The sequence below is a fragment of the Ambystoma mexicanum genome, chromosome 10 (genome assembly GCF_040938575.1).
Source record: "Ambystoma mexicanum isolate Mex_15411 chromosome 10, UKY_AmexF1_1, whole genome shotgun sequence".
Taxonomy (NCBI): domain Eukaryota; kingdom Metazoa; phylum Chordata; class Amphibia; order Caudata; family Ambystomatidae; genus Ambystoma; species Ambystoma mexicanum.
The window spans coordinates 1,314,145,562-1,314,162,375 of NC_090932.1; the positions used below are offsets into that span (position 1 = coordinate 1,314,145,562).

The following is a 16,814-nucleotide window of genomic DNA, read 5'->3' on the forward strand; positions in this document are numbered from 1 at the left end:
ATAAAAAATGAGCCCAGCAAGGGATTTCTTTTAAGCTTGCCCTCCTCTTTCAATCTCAAGCCTTTTTCCATAGACCAGGGGCAAAACGACAGACCACCTATGCTCCCAGTATAGTTTATATGCTAGTAAGCATCATAAACCTAACATTTTGAATGTTTATTCTAAAAAAGTTAGAGAAAATAACTTCTTTTCATGTTCATGTAATGGTTTACCATTTGTAAATGTAGATTATTGCACATCCCTCAAATGCAATTAGTTGCTCTTAGGTTAGATACTCACATTCCACTAAAATAGAAAATTCTGATAACTGCACATGAAAAGTGTCTCGGCATCATCATTCGGGAACTAATACCAGTCCCTACAGCATGTTCTCCTCCGAAAAAAAGTATTGTTTAGTAAAAATACTTACCACAAAAGACGTGTATAAGTTTATTAGGATTTTGGGCATGACATTTTGCCACAAATATTAACCAAATACTTTGTGTTCAATCTGTTGCTGTCATCAGAGTCCCAGTGAGACCTCCGGTTGTGCAGCAGCTCATACGAATGAATGAGAGATACAGAACAACTTCCGATTGGCTGAACGGGATACTAACCTAGAGGCTAGAGTACCCCTCCAATATTTAGTATAGGCACAATGCTATAAATGGGGCTAAATCCCATAGGTGGGTATCCATAGTCAGAGAAACACAGCTGGCCCTGGCAACTGGCTGCAAAAACCTTATAGCTTTGAAAAGTGAAAAGGTCAAGCATGGCAGGTCTAGTAACCCAATTGAGCAGTGACAGTTCTGGTGGCAATGAGTAGGTTCTGCAGGCAAAAATGATTGCTGAAGACCCACTGGAGTAGATGCTCATCTGGAGAAATTATGAACTGCTGAAATCAGTCAACTGTGCAGTTTGCTGCTGGTAGGGTTTCATACTGAGGAGGATCAGTCAGTGTTCAGAGTTCGCAATTTTGTCAAAACGTGGACATCTCATAGTCTGTGGTGACCTGGAATGAGGAGTCTGACCGAGAGAAGGCATGTTTTTTGCTACAAACTTTAATTTAACAAAATAAATGCAATCCTATTTGTCCCTAAAACTAGAGGTTGTTTCCCTACCTCACCAAAACTAAAACTTGGGCCGGTCAAGAGGTCTGTTGTGTCAAAAGCAAAGTACTGTTCTAGTCACAACTCGTATTCTATCCCTGTCACTTAAACACAAATCACTAAGCTAACGGATCCCAACCCAGGAGAATGACTCTGTTCTCCTGGGTAGTGTCTCAAAGTTCGGGTTTTACAGATTTCTGCAAATCCCGGGACTAGTAGAATGGCTCCCTCCTCCAAGTTACATACAGCTTTTAACAGGCTTTTCTTGAGTTACTTCAATTGCTCTGCATGGATTTTGTATTATCTCCACTTGAACACTATCCTTCAATTTGCCCCCACCGGGATGAAGGAGAGGCTTCCCGAGTCCTTTTTGAATCTTCAATAACACAGTCTTATGAAACTGAACAGAGATTTGTCTCACAAAATGATCTACTTCTTTCTTGTCTTCTTGTTTCACCTTCTCAAGTTTTCCTGGGCCCCTTCCAGACTTATTACTCTTCCTGTTACTTTATCTCTGGGAACTCTTCACAGGGTTCGCCAGGGGTCGTGGTTCTCTTTCTTCCTCTGCTCTTCTTTGTCCTGATTTACTTTGTGGCCTATTACTGTTGGCAGTCTGGGCGCAGGTTTTGGACCAGATGGTGCACCCGTTACAGAACACACAAACACCACAGTTCCTCGTACTTCCCATGTAGTCACTTACGCGACTCTGCAGAATCCAGGTCTGGCGGCCTGGGAAGTTAGGCGCTGGTAAAATAGTCCACATTCCCGTAGAGACCAATAGGACTCTAGGGGAGTGGGGTCACAGAAGCACCGGCACTGTTGCCAACAGCCAGGTGCAAAGGCTCACATAGAACACACACTACTGATCTTCTGCTACCACAGGCCTCGGGTGCCGACACTTACTGCTGCTCAGGGCATCCAGTGTTTCCATGTCTTTGTGATGTGCCTGCATAGGGATGAGCAGCAAGGAGATGCCTAGACGCTGGGGATGCTCGAGAACCACAACCACAACCCAACTTTGCACGCCAGATCAGGCAAATGGAGCACTGGTGCTTTGTTCCTCGGGTCGCTCGAAGGGTTTGCTGTCATCAGGCACAGGCAGAGCTTCACCATCTGACGGGCTTGATAAGACGCAGTAGCCAGGTTCCTCACAATCATCTTTGTTTCAGCTTTTTCTATGTTATAGGACAATTTGGCAGAGAGTCTTCACTAACTTCCTTGTTACAACTTCAACAGGATAAGGATGCAGACTGCCAAATTAAATAGGAAAGTTAGGAGCAGGTCGAGATTGTCTGCCATCAGGAAGCAACTCCAGAAAACAGCACCGAGGTTGGACACAGACCACAAACTGCCTGTACAAAGAAGCAGCAGCACTAGACTATGCTTCTGGAAGCTTTGCATGCCTTATCAAAGTGTGCTACTGCAAAGCCCCAATGCAGAGCCTATGGGGCCATAAAACACCCCTTAGGTCGAGGCCCATAGAAGGAAGAAGAATACAACTCTCCACTGTTCAGCTACAATCTGTGCTCATTGAAGGGCAGCAGGTCCTATTTAAACGGATGAAGGGGAAACAATGCAGCAGCCCAGACAATGAGCTTGCTACTTTTCATTCCCCAGAAGCTCTGCTGAGGAAAATCCTTATAATTCTATTTTTGGTGATGCCTTTTTGAAACTCGTCACTCAACTCCAATTTAAGTATTCAAAGTTGCTGGTAGTTGGGGACTTCAATCTAAGGATTCATAAAAATGATGAACTTGCCACTACTTTTTATATCTGGCTTACTGGATTTGGACCTTCAGCAACTTGCTGCTGGGTCAACTTATTGTAAAGGGAATATTATGGATTTGATTCTGTCATCATCTCAGTTGGTGACTGTCTATCCAGTGAAGGAATTGGATTGGTCAGATCACCTCCTGATTCCATTCACAATTGAGGTTCATCTTGAGACCATATCTGAGTTTACACCTAAGATTGTTAAACAGAACCGGCGGTCATCTTCCACTGCTCAGGTGGCTAGTGAGATTGCTGCTGGCTTCTCAGCATTGGAATATGTGGATTTATCCTCGCTTGCTAGGCTGGTTTCTTCGGTAGCGCATTGTCTTTGCGCCTCTTAGATTGTGCAAGCTGCGTACCTGCGTGAAGCTTGTTTTAACCAAAATCTAAAAACACTGAGGCCCGAGCAGCGTCAGTCTGAGCGGAACTCGAGACGTTTTATCCTCCCGATGATCGCTCGCTATTTTGTACTGCCGCTTTGATATATCATAATGCTATTAACACAGCAAAAAAGTATTTTTACTCCAATAAAATTGAACTAGCTATTAAGCAGCCCAAAGCATTATTTGAGGTAATTTGTGGTCTATCTGCCCCTACATCTGAGCGTCTTGGGATTATTCCTTCCCAAGAGCTGTGTGACTTTTTTTTAGCACGCAGATCTCAGCTGTTTGTGATCAAATTACTATGTCTGTCATTTTTTCTACCAGATACCAGCCAATGTTGAATCTATCAGATGTTTTTACCTGACATAATGGACAGCTACTAGTAGCCTTCACTCATTCTCTTCAAGACGCAACCTAAACGCCTAGGTAGGTCACACACTACAGTGTTTTACTCTCCTTAACAAAAAGGTACGATCACATTTTAAAACACTCCATTTTTAAACCCCTCTCAGGTGAACCAAGCCCTCACAACAGTTGTCTACCCCATACCATTAACAGTGTCCCGACGACAGTTCGGCACCTTCAGAAAACCTGCATTTACATCGCAATATCTGTTGTGTTCCACCTCCATCCGAACCAGAAACCCCTTTTATATGTGTCGACAATGATTACGTACTGCTATTGGGACAGCATTACATGAAATTGCACTCCTTTTTCATTTATCCAGAAATGTTTTCTTTCGTTCAATTTGTATCCTATACCCGGTTTGTTACATATGCCTTTGCCTATTTTTTAAAAATGTATTTTTTTAGTTAAAAATTAAACTTTGTTTTATGCTATATCCCCTTCCTGTGATCTCTGTGCTAGCATATGACAATCTAGCGTTACTGTAGTTTTGGTGCACCTCCTGTGCGTCTATGAAAGGGGTAGCCGTTGACTCTATACTGTATATTGAAAGTCCCCCTTTGCCCTCCGGAGTCAGGCACGCCCTATACAAAAAAGAAGGTCCCTTGCCCTCTTATATATTTCATTTCCATGGACAACCCCTTGTTTGATGGGCAAGATTATTTCTCAAACTCAATGGAAAGTGTAAATATTGTCAGCTTTTACGACAATCTCTATTAAAAACTTCTAGAAACACCGTCACACAAGGCTCCAGCACAGTACTAGTGGCCTTAGATAAAGATCCAGCCTCTAATGACCTGGATGTACTACTCCAAAAGAAAAAGAAACTCATCCATACAGAATCTCATGGACAACTCATGTTTGAGTATTTAAAAGCCGGCATAATTCCAGAAGGATTACAAGTTAAAAATATTCCACGGGTCTTTTTAGATAACCCAAGATTTATGACTAAGTTCAGCGGAGTCAGGAACAAGTGCTCATGTGACTGGATAATCCTCATTATAGAAACCACCGAAGAAGAAACCAAAACCCAGAAGGAAGAACTAAACACCTTGGAAGAAAAGAATCAAGAAAGATTTGATAATACCAGATATTAAGACCCATCTGGAAAAAATCAAAGAAGAGATGACTAAAATCCACAAATTCACGATAGGAAATTGCAAAACGACATAAAAAACTACAAGGAAGAAAAGACCTACCCTTACCTGGTTCCAGGCTTTTATAATCAGCAGAACCAGAACACACCAACCAACAGGCAGAATCCACGACGAGTTCAAAAGAAATTTGTGACCTTCTCTAATAGCTCCAACAGTAGTAACTCTGACTCCACTACCTCCGGACCATCAACTTCGAAACAAGCCCAAAATCAACCGTTTTTTCAAGGACGGACAACACGGCAGACCCAGATACCAAGGACCACATCCAATGCAGACAAGACAATGGATCCCGCCACCACAACAGACATGGTAATAGCCATATTCAACTTGAGTAACCACACTCTCTCCGGTGATGAAATCAGCATCTTAAGTAAAGGCTTGAGCTTCATTCCCAGCACTCATGCTGATAGATTTAACACTGAAATTGAGCTACAGAAATTCTTCAGGATAATGTGGCTCAGATACTTCTTCAGAGACAGCCCAGAAAGAGATCCATCCAAATCTACTGGCCTTAAACCACCATCAACGTTCATCCCCCTGCCATCTATGGTCTGTCTGGAAATTTTGGCTTACGAAAATCCAATCCTGTTGGAAATGGACCACATGTTCTCTAAACAGATTCGTTATCCAGATAACTTGACAAAACAGTAAAGACTTGCTCTACAATCTCTCGAAGGCGACCATGATTTTTTTATCAAGCCCGCAGACAAAGGAGGCGCCATTGTACTATGGAGCATACTTCTCTATAATAACGAAGTCAACAAACAACTGTCGGACACTAAATTCTACAGACAAATCAACGTCAATCCAACCACAAGACTCCAGACAGAAATAGAAAGCCACATGTGTCATGCCTGGCAAGAAGGCTGGATCGACAAGGACGAAAAAGCCTTCTTAGTCAACCACCATCCATCCCATCCTGCCAGCTTTCTATTTGCTACCGAAGGTACACACAAATATTCTGTGCCCCCCAGGAAGACCCACAGTCGCAGGTATAGGTTCTATATTAGAACGACTATCAGTCTACATTGACCACTTCCTGCGCCCATTCATCAGTAAGATGCCCTCATACATACAGGATACCACCTCTATGATAAATAAACTGAGTTCCCTGACAATCAATCAATACGACCTCTTAGTAACACTCGTTGTGGAGTCACTGTATACAAGCATCCCCCAACTTCAGTGCATCCAGGTATTAGCCACCTACTTAGATCAAAGATCCAACCTTGAACCACCAACATCATTCCTATTAGAATGCACCACACTTGCCTTGATGGAGAACTACTTCATATACGAGAAAATCTTTTACCAACAATGTCACGGCACAAGCATGGGCGTTACCTTTACTCCCAATGTAGCCAACCTGTTCATGGACTCTTTCGAAAAAAAATTCCATCTACCATGACACAAATACCTTGAGGACCTATGGTGTTGATATCGTTATATAGACAATGTCTTCATGAAATGGAAGGGCACTGAGACACTGCTACTAGATTTCTTACAATGGCTAAACACACGTAATAGGTGCATCAAATTTACGATACAGCACGACAACATGCGCATACCTTTCTTAGATTTAGAAACCTACAAAACCGGTAACAATAACCTGGGCACCATTCTATACAGGAAACCTACATCAAAGAACCCCCTCCTGGAGTATAACAGCTTTCACCCCGCAGGACTGAAAGAAAATCTACCCTATGGACAATTTTTAAGGCTGAGACGAAATTGTATGACCATTGACGATTACGAGACCAAGAGCACCAAACTGTCCATCCGCCTTAAAGATCGTAGATACCCAGATCACATTGTCCGCAGAGCTAGAAAAAGCGTTAAACACACTACTAGAGAGTCTTGTCTAACTCCAACAACAAGAGAAAAACCCCAAGACAAAATCACATGCGTAACCACCTTTACGCCTCAGAGTTACTTGCTGAGAAAGATTGTCCTTCGACATTGGGATACCTTATATACAGATTCATTCAAACCTACCAAGCCTCGTTTTGCCTTCAAAGAAGCAAAAACTTAAAAGACTGCTTAGTCCACACATATGAGGAACCTAACCAACCTCCTAACACCCAACAAACACTATGGCACCTGCCTCCAGTAAAAGGCCATTACAGATGCGGTACCTGCACAGTATGTTGCCTCACCAAAAACATACAAGAAATTGACCTCAACAGCAAGGTTTGGACCTTCAACAGTTTTACCAATTGTAAAACCAAATGGTCTGTATACGCCATCAAGTGCCCGTGTCCTACTGTATGTAGGCAAGTGTAAACGTGAAATCAAACAACGAATATGCGACATAGAGCTTGCATTAAGAACCAAGTAGAAGACAAACCCATGGTGGCACACTTTAAGGCAAAAAAACATAGCCACAACAACATGTTTTGGTTTATTTTACAAACAGCTAAAAACCATTTTCGCTGTGGCAACCGCGACCTGATGCTGCGCAAACTGGAACAACAATAGATTTATCGGCTCAACTCTGTGAAAAAAGGCCTTAATGCATCCATTGAATTGAACCTTTTCTTCTATTAGCAGTCTCCAGCTCTGATCATAGTATTTAGGCCACTTTACCCGCCATGTATCAGTTACTTACATCATGCTCCATAGCTTAACAGACAATATACTTGCCACCCGCAGCCAGCCTTTAAGTACTTTTAACTTCTTTGTTAAACATGAATTGTTTCATATTTATCAAGCCTTATGCCTAAATACAACTGCTCTTTTGAACCGCCATCTTCTATTGTATATTGTATGCTGTTTGGTTTCGCCACTACACAATGCCTGTACAACTGGCACTTAGTGCTTTCCTTTTGTGCCTAATATCGTTGTTTAAATTTGTTAAAAAAAAATGTCAGAAATGTTACAAACACTAAGCAACTCATGTGAATATATGCCTCGAAGTAATTACTGTATCGGCTTTCGAATTGAGGCTTTCGTCTAAGCTGCATTACAAAGTACCTCCATTTCATGATGCTTCTAAAATTGGCACATAGTGTTTTTCTCATGAACCCGGGCAACTCTGTTCAAAACACTAAGCAACCCTTTTCAATTTATGACTAGTAGTAATTACTGTATTGATCTCCTAATTGATACTTTCATCCATGTTGCATAGATACCTTATGTATCTTACCTCTCTCCAATTAGATACCACGTGCCACCATTTTTCAACTTTGTAACATATACTTGCTCTCGGGCACCATTATTGCTACTCTCCCAGTCCCCGACTGCACAATGCCTCTGACCAAGTTGGCGCCAAGTGCATTTTCTGTCATAATTACAATAGATTGTATACTGACATGACTGTCCAACATACTGCTGTAATAGCTACCACATGACGTTCCATCTCACTATGTGCTCCACCACATCTCTAATGCGAACTGTAGTGCCATTCGATAATTACATGCCTTTCCCTACCTATATTCCATTACCATGCTAATGATAGTACCCGGCACCCCCATGTCCATTCACTATAACCTCTGATACAGCTCTATTTACGTGCTTGGTACAGACGTCTCAATAAAGCTTGCTCACAGAGTTTTGTTCCAACTTTAACACCAGCTCTTCTGCGCACACGCAGAGACGAGACACTGCTCCCTTCAGAAGACAGCACTCCAAAGAGGTAAGACTCTGTTCGTTCCCTCACTTTCCTTCACATTTCAGCTCTATCCGCGCCCGCCGCGGTGCGGCCGGTCTACTTTGTTAGTCCTCTAAACTTCAATTCTGTATTTGCCCGCTCACACAACTACTCCGCCTTCACCCTTCCCGGTTTTTTAAAGAAATGTCTGACCCCACACTACCACTTAGCAGCTACCCCCTGCACTACGACTCACTGTGCAGATCAACTTCGTCACTAATTGCGCTCTGCCTCATACTATGGACACCCTTCTGGCTCAGCCCCGCTCAGTTCTCTAGCAGTTCGGCACTTTTTACAATGCCCGTTCTTGTAAGGTGACGCAGCACACCTCTTGGTCCGCTTCTAGGCACTTGCCCTTACCTGCATTGAGTAGGCTAATCTGCTTGCTATCACCACAGCATTCCTTCAGCACTCTTACTAATGCCTAGGCACCCCTCCACCTAAATCCTGCCTTAATTCATTTGCAGGTCTACCTTTGCGCATCACTATTGGCCGCACCTGTTCAGATTTATTGGATACCCGGTCAGCATGCTGCCTCCTACCTAGACGGTCTTCCGTCCAAGATGCCATTTATCCCTGCCAGGTAGGCTTTTAAAGTCTTCCCATTTCACTCTTTTGGTCCTCCTAACGGCTAATACTCAGCCTCATTTTTCTACCAGATACCAGCCTCTGCAGCATCTACCAGACATTTTTGCCTGACATAACGGACAGCTACTAGTAGCCTTCACTCCTTCTCTTCAAGATGCAACCTAAACGCCTAGGTAGGTCACGCACTACAGTGTTTTTTCTCTCTCCTTAACAAAAAGGTATGATCACATTTTAAAAACACTATTTTTAAACCCCTCTCAGGTGAACCAAGCCCTCGCAACAGTTGTCTACCCCATACCATTAACAGTGTCCTGACGACAGTTGGGCACCTTCAGAAAACCTGCATTTCGATCGCAATATATGTTATGTTCCACCTCCAGCCGAACCAGAAACACCTATTATATGTGTCAACAATGATTACGTACTGCTATTTGTACAGCAGTACATGAAATTGCACTACTTTGTCATATATCCCCAAAAAACTTATTTGGTTCATTTTGTATCCTATACCCTGTTTATTACATATGCCTTTGCCTATTTTTTAAAATGTGTTTTTCTAGTTAACAAACTTCGTTTTATGCTATATCCCCTTCCTGTGATCTCTGTGCTAGCATATGACAATCTAGCGTTGCTGTAGTTTTGGTGCACCTCCCGTGCGTCTATGAAAGGGGTAGCCGTTGACTCTATACTGTATATTGATAGTCCCCCTTTACCCTCCAGAGTCAGGCCCCCCTATTAAAAAAAAAAAAAGAGGGTCCCTTTCCCCCTTATATATTTCATGACTTGAAGACTGGCCAACATGTCCCTGTCCACCCGATACTTGATCCAGCTAGTCGCTGGTCATCGTTCCCTTTTCTTTCCCCAGAGGAAGTCATATCGGCTACTGAGAGACTTAAATCTGCAGCCCCACTTGATTCCATCCCACTGACCATCTGCAAAGATGCTATGCCAACTATTGCATTATGTGTTGCTCAGGCAGTGAATCATTCTTGCCAAACTGGTACTATGCCTCTGATCTTAAGCAAGCTTTGGTGATTCTTCTTTTTTTTTTTTAATCTTCACTTGACCCCTCCATTTTGTCTAATTTCTGGCCTATTTCCTTACTGCCTTTCTTCCCGATACTGCTAGAGTCCCAAATTGCTCCACGTCTCAGCCTATTTCTGGAATCTTCTCACTTTTTTGATCCTTTTCAGTCTGTATTCCGTCCCGGCCATGGCACAGAGAGCGTGCTCGTATCTGTTGTAGATTACCTTGCACGTCTCTCCGATCAGCGTGGAGTGGTGGCGCTTATATGATTAGATCTGGGAGCAGCCTTTGATACCATTGATCACTCCATTTTGCTTGATCGCCTGGCCAGGGCTGGGATTTCTGGACAGACATTGGGTTGGTGTAAGTCCTTTCTGTTGGACTGGGCTCAATCTCTTTCACTTCCCCCTTTTCACTTGTCTTCTCTTTCTTTATCATGTGGTGTTGCTCAAGGGTCTGCCTGGTCCCCCACTTTATTCAACATATATATTCAGCCGCTGGTTGAGCACATCCATTCACACGTCTTCCGGTGCTACTCGTATGCTGATGACACTCAAATTATTTTTAGGCTGGTCCTGTCTGATTTTGGCCCAGCATCTCACCTGCAGGGATGCCTGGAGGGCGTGGGTTGTTGGATGAGTAACAACTGCCTGAAGTTGAATGGGGACAAGACTGAGGTGTTGGTGGTGGGTCCCCCTTCTGTCTTCCCTCTCTGGACTTTTTTTTACCTCACTCGTTGGGCGCGCTCCCCTCTCCAGTGGCATCTGTGAGAGATTTAGGTGTCAGGCTTTCATCTTCCTTGAGGCACAAATTGCAGCTGTATGCAAATCGGGGCAATACAAGTTCAGGGATTTTACACAAGGTGCTGCCTTTTCTTCAATCAAGGCTGCATGCTGCTGCAGTAGTTTTGCTCGTGCTTGGCATTATCGACTACTGCAATTCTCTTTACCTAGCTCAGCTGCTTTATTTAATGCGCTGCCTCTAGGTTCTGCAAAATGCTGCAGCTAGGCTGGTGACCCATACTCTCTTTTCTATACATACTTCGCCTGCCCTGCAACTATTGCACTGGCTTCCAGTTGTTCAGAGAGTCCAGTTTAAGGCCATATGCATAGTTCATCCGGCCTTCTATGGCACGGGCCACAATATCTACAGCTTAAATTCCACCCCTATGTGCCTAGTCGCCCTCTGCGTTCTGAAGAATCTCACAATATCCAAGTACCTCGGATCCATCTTACTCGTGTAGGGGGTTTGTGCTTTCTCTGTGGTAGCAGCAAAGCTGTGGAATGCACTTCCACAGCTGCTGCATGCCACTAAGGAAATCCTTTTGCTGTCTTTTGAAGACTATATTGTTTTAATCTGGTTTCTTGGCACCTACTACCCAGGCTGTGTTCCAGCGCCATGATGCCTTCGGGCGTGTGATGCGCTCTATAAATATGAACAGGATAAGACAAAGGAGCTCATGGGAGGGGGTGAAAACACACTGTTCATAGAAGCCAGTATGAATTCTAAAATGGGGGTTAGTCCTTGTATGGCTTTAGCCTTGCCCCTCTGGGGACCACCGGACTAGGAGCACATGGCCAAATCAGGGAACAGCACAAAACCATTCACACAAGTGAAACGTATTCCACTGGAAGATTGTTTGACAAAATTTTGGGGTTTTATGTTGCTATTGCATTTTACCACACTGGCCTTTTGTACAAGGTACCCTTTGGAACAAGAAATGAGGTCTCTAGTCTTAAGTTACTTATTAGAAACCCCTATTGTCCCACTATTCACTTTAGAGACTGACACTTTGTGAAGATTGCCCATTACTTTACTTTTGGCCACCAATATCCTGACCATTAGTATGTGGTCTGGCAAACATCCTGACATCATGCTTTCTTGAGTACGATTAAAAGTAAACAGCTAAAGTTCTTCCTTTTGTCCGTATCTATTTCTGATTGTGCAGGTGACGAGCCCACAGTCCACGCGCCGAGTCCTCACCACAGTGTAAAACATGGGTTGGCCATGTTATAACTAAAATGGTTCACATTACTATAAATGTTTAAAGAATAAATAAATACATTTAATAATTTCTTTTTAAAACAGCAGATTGTCCTGGATGATTTGCATTTCTAACCAGAAAAAACTTAGTGATGTGAAATACCAGCAAGTGTTTGACAACCTAGTCCAGTGGTCTTCAAACTTTTTTGGCCTGAGCCCCCCCTGAGCAAAATATGGGCAGGCCGGGCCCCCCCAAAAATACCAAATGGACAGTATGTACAAATGGCTATGAACGATTGTGCGCCATCACCACACCCTACTCCCAATATAGTTCCTGGGCTCCCCCACCAGTACAGTCGCTGGGCTCCCTCATCCCACTCCTACCCAGTCCCTGGGCTCTCCCAACCCCATCACAGACCCTGGGCTCTACCCGTCCTTCTCCCACCACTATCCAGCGCTCCCGCCCATCCTGCTCCCATCACAGGCCCTGGGCTCCCCCCACCCAGTTCCCAACACAGTCCAAGGGCCAGTGAGAGATGGTGATTTTTTTAAGTGGAGGGGCATAAATATTTCCCACAAAAATGCCCTAGCGACCGCTCGCAGCGAGGGAGCCCAAACCAATCAAGGGGGGTTTGGGGAATCCCCCCTTGAATTTTTTTTAAAATAATGGGTTAAAACATTGCATTTTAGAGCATACTTAAAAAAAATGGGTAAAAAGCCAAACAGTTTGCAATTGGCGCCGGGGGGCCAAGGGGGATAGCATGGTTTTTTTGACTGGACATCTATGATAGATAATAAAAATACCATCCCTGTCCCCTGGACTCCACAGCGCCTCAGAAGGAGAGCTGATTTTGGCAGGTGGGTAGGGGGATTGGGCAACAAATGCATTTTTAAAATGCCTTTGTTGTACAACCCTCCTTCCCCCCTCTACTCCCCACTCGCCAAAATCAGCTCAACAAACGCTCAAAACACACACACACACACACCCCCTCTATCATTCAAACAAGCACCCATCCACATACACAAACTCATAACACAAGCATACACGCATCCATACACATATTTAAATAAAAAATAAATGAACATAAATGTACCTAGTTCAGCCAGCCCAGGAGCGCTCCCTCAACTGGAAAAAAGCAGCTGAGGGAGTACTCAGTGTTTCACTGGGCTGGCTCCTCAGCTCCTCCATAATGGTTGAGGGGGCTACTGGGTGGACGCCCCCCTCGCCCATTATGGATGAGATGCCAAGCTCAGACTGGCCTATAGGGAAATGCCGGTACCAAAAATGCAAAATGCTAGTGTAAGCCAGTTAAAATGGGCCACTTTTTTTAGCCAATGTCGGCCAGTTTGATGAGTTACTTCACTATGCAGCTAGTAGTTTTGACCATTGTTGCTGAATAAACAGTCTTTAAATATCACAATTTGCTTATATTTTAACAAAAAGCACCCCCTTGGATACTATTCAAACAGTCTTTGCCTAAAGGAATGAATATCAATTTGCAACTGTGGGCCACTTTTTCATTGGTGCCTGAGACCGTTTTATGGCCCAGTCCGACAATGTCGACCCTGCCCATAGCCTCAATCTAAATAAATTAAATATATATATATATATATATATATACATACACTTTTTATACTTTTCATGCTTGGCTCTCGCGCCCCCCCTGGAATGCGGCCGCGCTCCCCTGGGGGGGCATGCCCCACAGTTTTAAGACCTCCGACCTAGTCCCTGGGGATCCCATACTCAGGTGGCAAGGGAAAGGCCATCGCTTTTGGATCCCGACATTGGGGGGAGCAAGGGGGACAAGCGAGGGAGGATCACCTGGGTAGGGGGTCCTCGAGGAGTGGGGGGAGAAGCACCCAATGGTGAGACATGGTATCCCCCTTTTTCAACAACCCATTTCACCCCTATCCCTGCTTATTTTATGGAAAACTATAGCTCCCATAATTCCTACCCACTTTATGTTGACAACAACACTGAGCCGAGGATGAGGAATGAGGCCATAAAGATTACCTCCACTGACTTGCATTGGCCCTGTACCTGTAATGAGGTCAGGCAGAATCAGGCACCTAGTCCTAACAATGCACACCAGCCACTTGTTAACACTCCCTGTGAAAATAAAAGGTGGCGCACACAACACACCGTGAGAGAGGCTGGGTTCGAGAAGGAACAGCTCTTCCGGGCTGATGCGAATCAGGCTGTGGAAGTTGGAAGGCCAACAGGCTTATCAGCAGTTGCAAGTATCGAGTGAAAGTCAGGCGAGAATTCCACACTTTCAGGAAGCTGTAAGTGCTCCGAGACCGCAGCCGAGTGAGCGGTGGAAAGAAACCTTCAAATTGCCAGAAGGTGGCCTGCGACACTCCCGGGTGAACGACAGAGTAGGGGAGGAGAAGAGGAGGCCTTGGTAACAAGCTTGACTGCTGCACGAACAAGATGATAGAAAACCAATTAATACGACCAGTGAGTTATCGAGGAAAACAAAAGTCTGGTTTGTGTTAAAAGCAAAAGTAACGTATCTGAAGGTTGAAGGTTGCACGTGTGCCGATAAAACATGAATGGAAATGACAATTGTTGAGTTGTAGAAGGAAAAGGATACAAAGTAAAAGAGTGGTCCTGCGAAGCGAAGTCACACAATCAAAAGTGTCTGTGAAATGTTATGAGAGTTGAAAGCTTTTACAGCGGGAATCAAAGGAAAGAACTAACCGCGATAAGGAAAGAAAGTTGAATAAGAGGAAAGGAAAGTATAAATATGCCAAGAGGGAAACGTATATGAACTTTGGTTAAAAGGCCAAGGGGGAAGAAGAACTACAAGTACCAAGAGGTATTGGTGGAAATGAAATACCAAGAAGTATTGGTGTTGCAAAATGAGGAAGATTGTGAATTGAAGAATTGTTGAAAGAGAGGTCGAAGTGGTCATGCAGAGGTCTATGTAATATCCTTGCAGTTTCGAAATCTTTGACAGTGAAAAGATACCCAAGAAAAAACGTGGGGAAGGGAACCCTCACGAAAGAGAGACAGGCTTGAGCCCGGCAGAGGGAAGCCTGTGTAGAACTGTGCGATAAAGTGAAAAGATACAGGCACGAGCCCGGCAGAGGGAAGCCTGTGCAGAACGGTGAGAAATTGAGAAAGTGAATGTGAACATAGTATTGATAACAAGGCAGACGAAGCCTAAGGAGGTGATTGAGCTATCAGAAGTTTAAAGCCCAAGAGTGAACTTTTGAAATCATACCAGTAAGCCAAATTGTGCAAGACTGATAGAACTGTGCCATCCGCCTATCCTTCTTAAGAAACTCTCTAGACCCCGTGGGGCTGGACGTGGGGAAGGGAGTTGTTACTGAAGCCATTCTGACATTCTTTTGAGAGACTATTTTCCTTTTGCATTCCCTTAACACATTTGTCATTTTGAGAAGGTGGGCAAGGTTAGGTTTTCTTAGTATAGGCCTTTTTATTTTGACTAGATTGACTTGGATGCGTTTGTTAATTGTTTAATGGTCGAGACTACTCCCATTCTAGATTTAGGACCAGTAAGGAATTCTACCAACCCAACTAAAATATTAAATAAAGGTTTTAGACCCTTGTATCCATTATGTCTGTTTCTACTACTCGATGCCATGCCTTCCTTACATATGGTGTCAGAGTGTGATGCGATTCAATTGATAAAAGTTGAAGACCACATGTTGATTATTGTTCTACCACCAGTCGGGGAGAAACTAATTGTCAATGTTGAAGCTTCAGACCGAATACATACCATAAAGAAGGCCCTTTTCTTACAAGCTCACAACCCTGTTCGAGACCAAGATCTGTTTTTTCAGTCCCAACTGTTACTTGACAATTTGCCTATTTCCCATTATCATCTACAACAATGGGACTGTATAATCCTGAAAATAAGATCACCCCACACTTTTATTAGACCTAGTGCCCTGGAATCTGTCCTTAAAGGAAAATCCTCCATCGTAGGTAGCTCACTGAAGAATTCAAATTTTTCATGATCATTCCAGAGGGAATTGGGTCCAACTTTTCCCCCTCAGAGTCAGGAGAAAAATCAGATAGAAACTTAATACCCCATATAAATATGGCCAGATACAAGTGGAAACCCGTCTTCAGTCAGGTTTGGAACAGTTGATTGCCATCCATGCCAACCCCCCGTTGCCTCAAGGCATTGTACAACCATGCCTAGATGGTGATGACTTGGGGAATTGTTTTCTCAACTTGGAACGGTTGGCAGCACAGTTTAGGTGGGATGATAATTTAAAAATCGGCTACCTAGGACCATTGCTCAAAGGTGACTTACAAACATTGTATGAATTACTTAATCTCCAAGGGGATACTACTTTTGCATATATTAAAGAACGTCTCCTGCAAAGAGCAGGGCAAACTAGCAATTTCTACAGACACAAACTAAGAAACGTCAGACTTAACCCTGGAGAAACTCCCAAAGCGTTGGGGAGCGAGTCAAAAACACTGTTTCACTATGGACTGCTAAAAAAACTACCTGAATTAATAGCGATGTTGACCATAGAACAATTCATTAACACTCTACCTTCCTCCATACAGAAAGCAGCCTTACAATTGAACAAACCTACCCTTACTTTGGCCATTGAGACAGCACAAAATTACTCAGATGCCAATAAATATTTTAATTCTCTTGATAAATTTGAAGAGAGAAAAGATCATAAAGGTTCCTCACGTCCAACACCGTTCGTATCAGAACAAGGGGGAAATCCTCCCAAGACTAGAGAATGCATAGGAAAGGATAGAGAG

The 16,814-nt window shown here is 43.6% G+C and overlaps 1 protein-coding gene and 1 long non-coding RNA gene across 2 annotated transcripts in view; one reads left to right on the plus strand and one right to left on the minus strand.

Annotated features, from left to right (window-relative positions):
* Nucleotides 1-16,814, minus strand: part of LOC138492304 (rab5 GDP/GTP exchange factor-like) — a 664,850-nt gene that overhangs the window by 536,231 nt on the left and 111,805 nt on the right. The gene's annotated exons all lie outside the window — the stretch shown is intronic.
* On the plus strand, nt 8,927-12,736 carry LOC138492305 (uncharacterized). Its single transcript, XR_011276183.1, has 3 exons — nt 8,927-9,038; nt 9,115-9,216; nt 9,305-12,736. It is a non-coding gene; the product is annotated as an uncharacterized lncRNA (long non-coding RNA).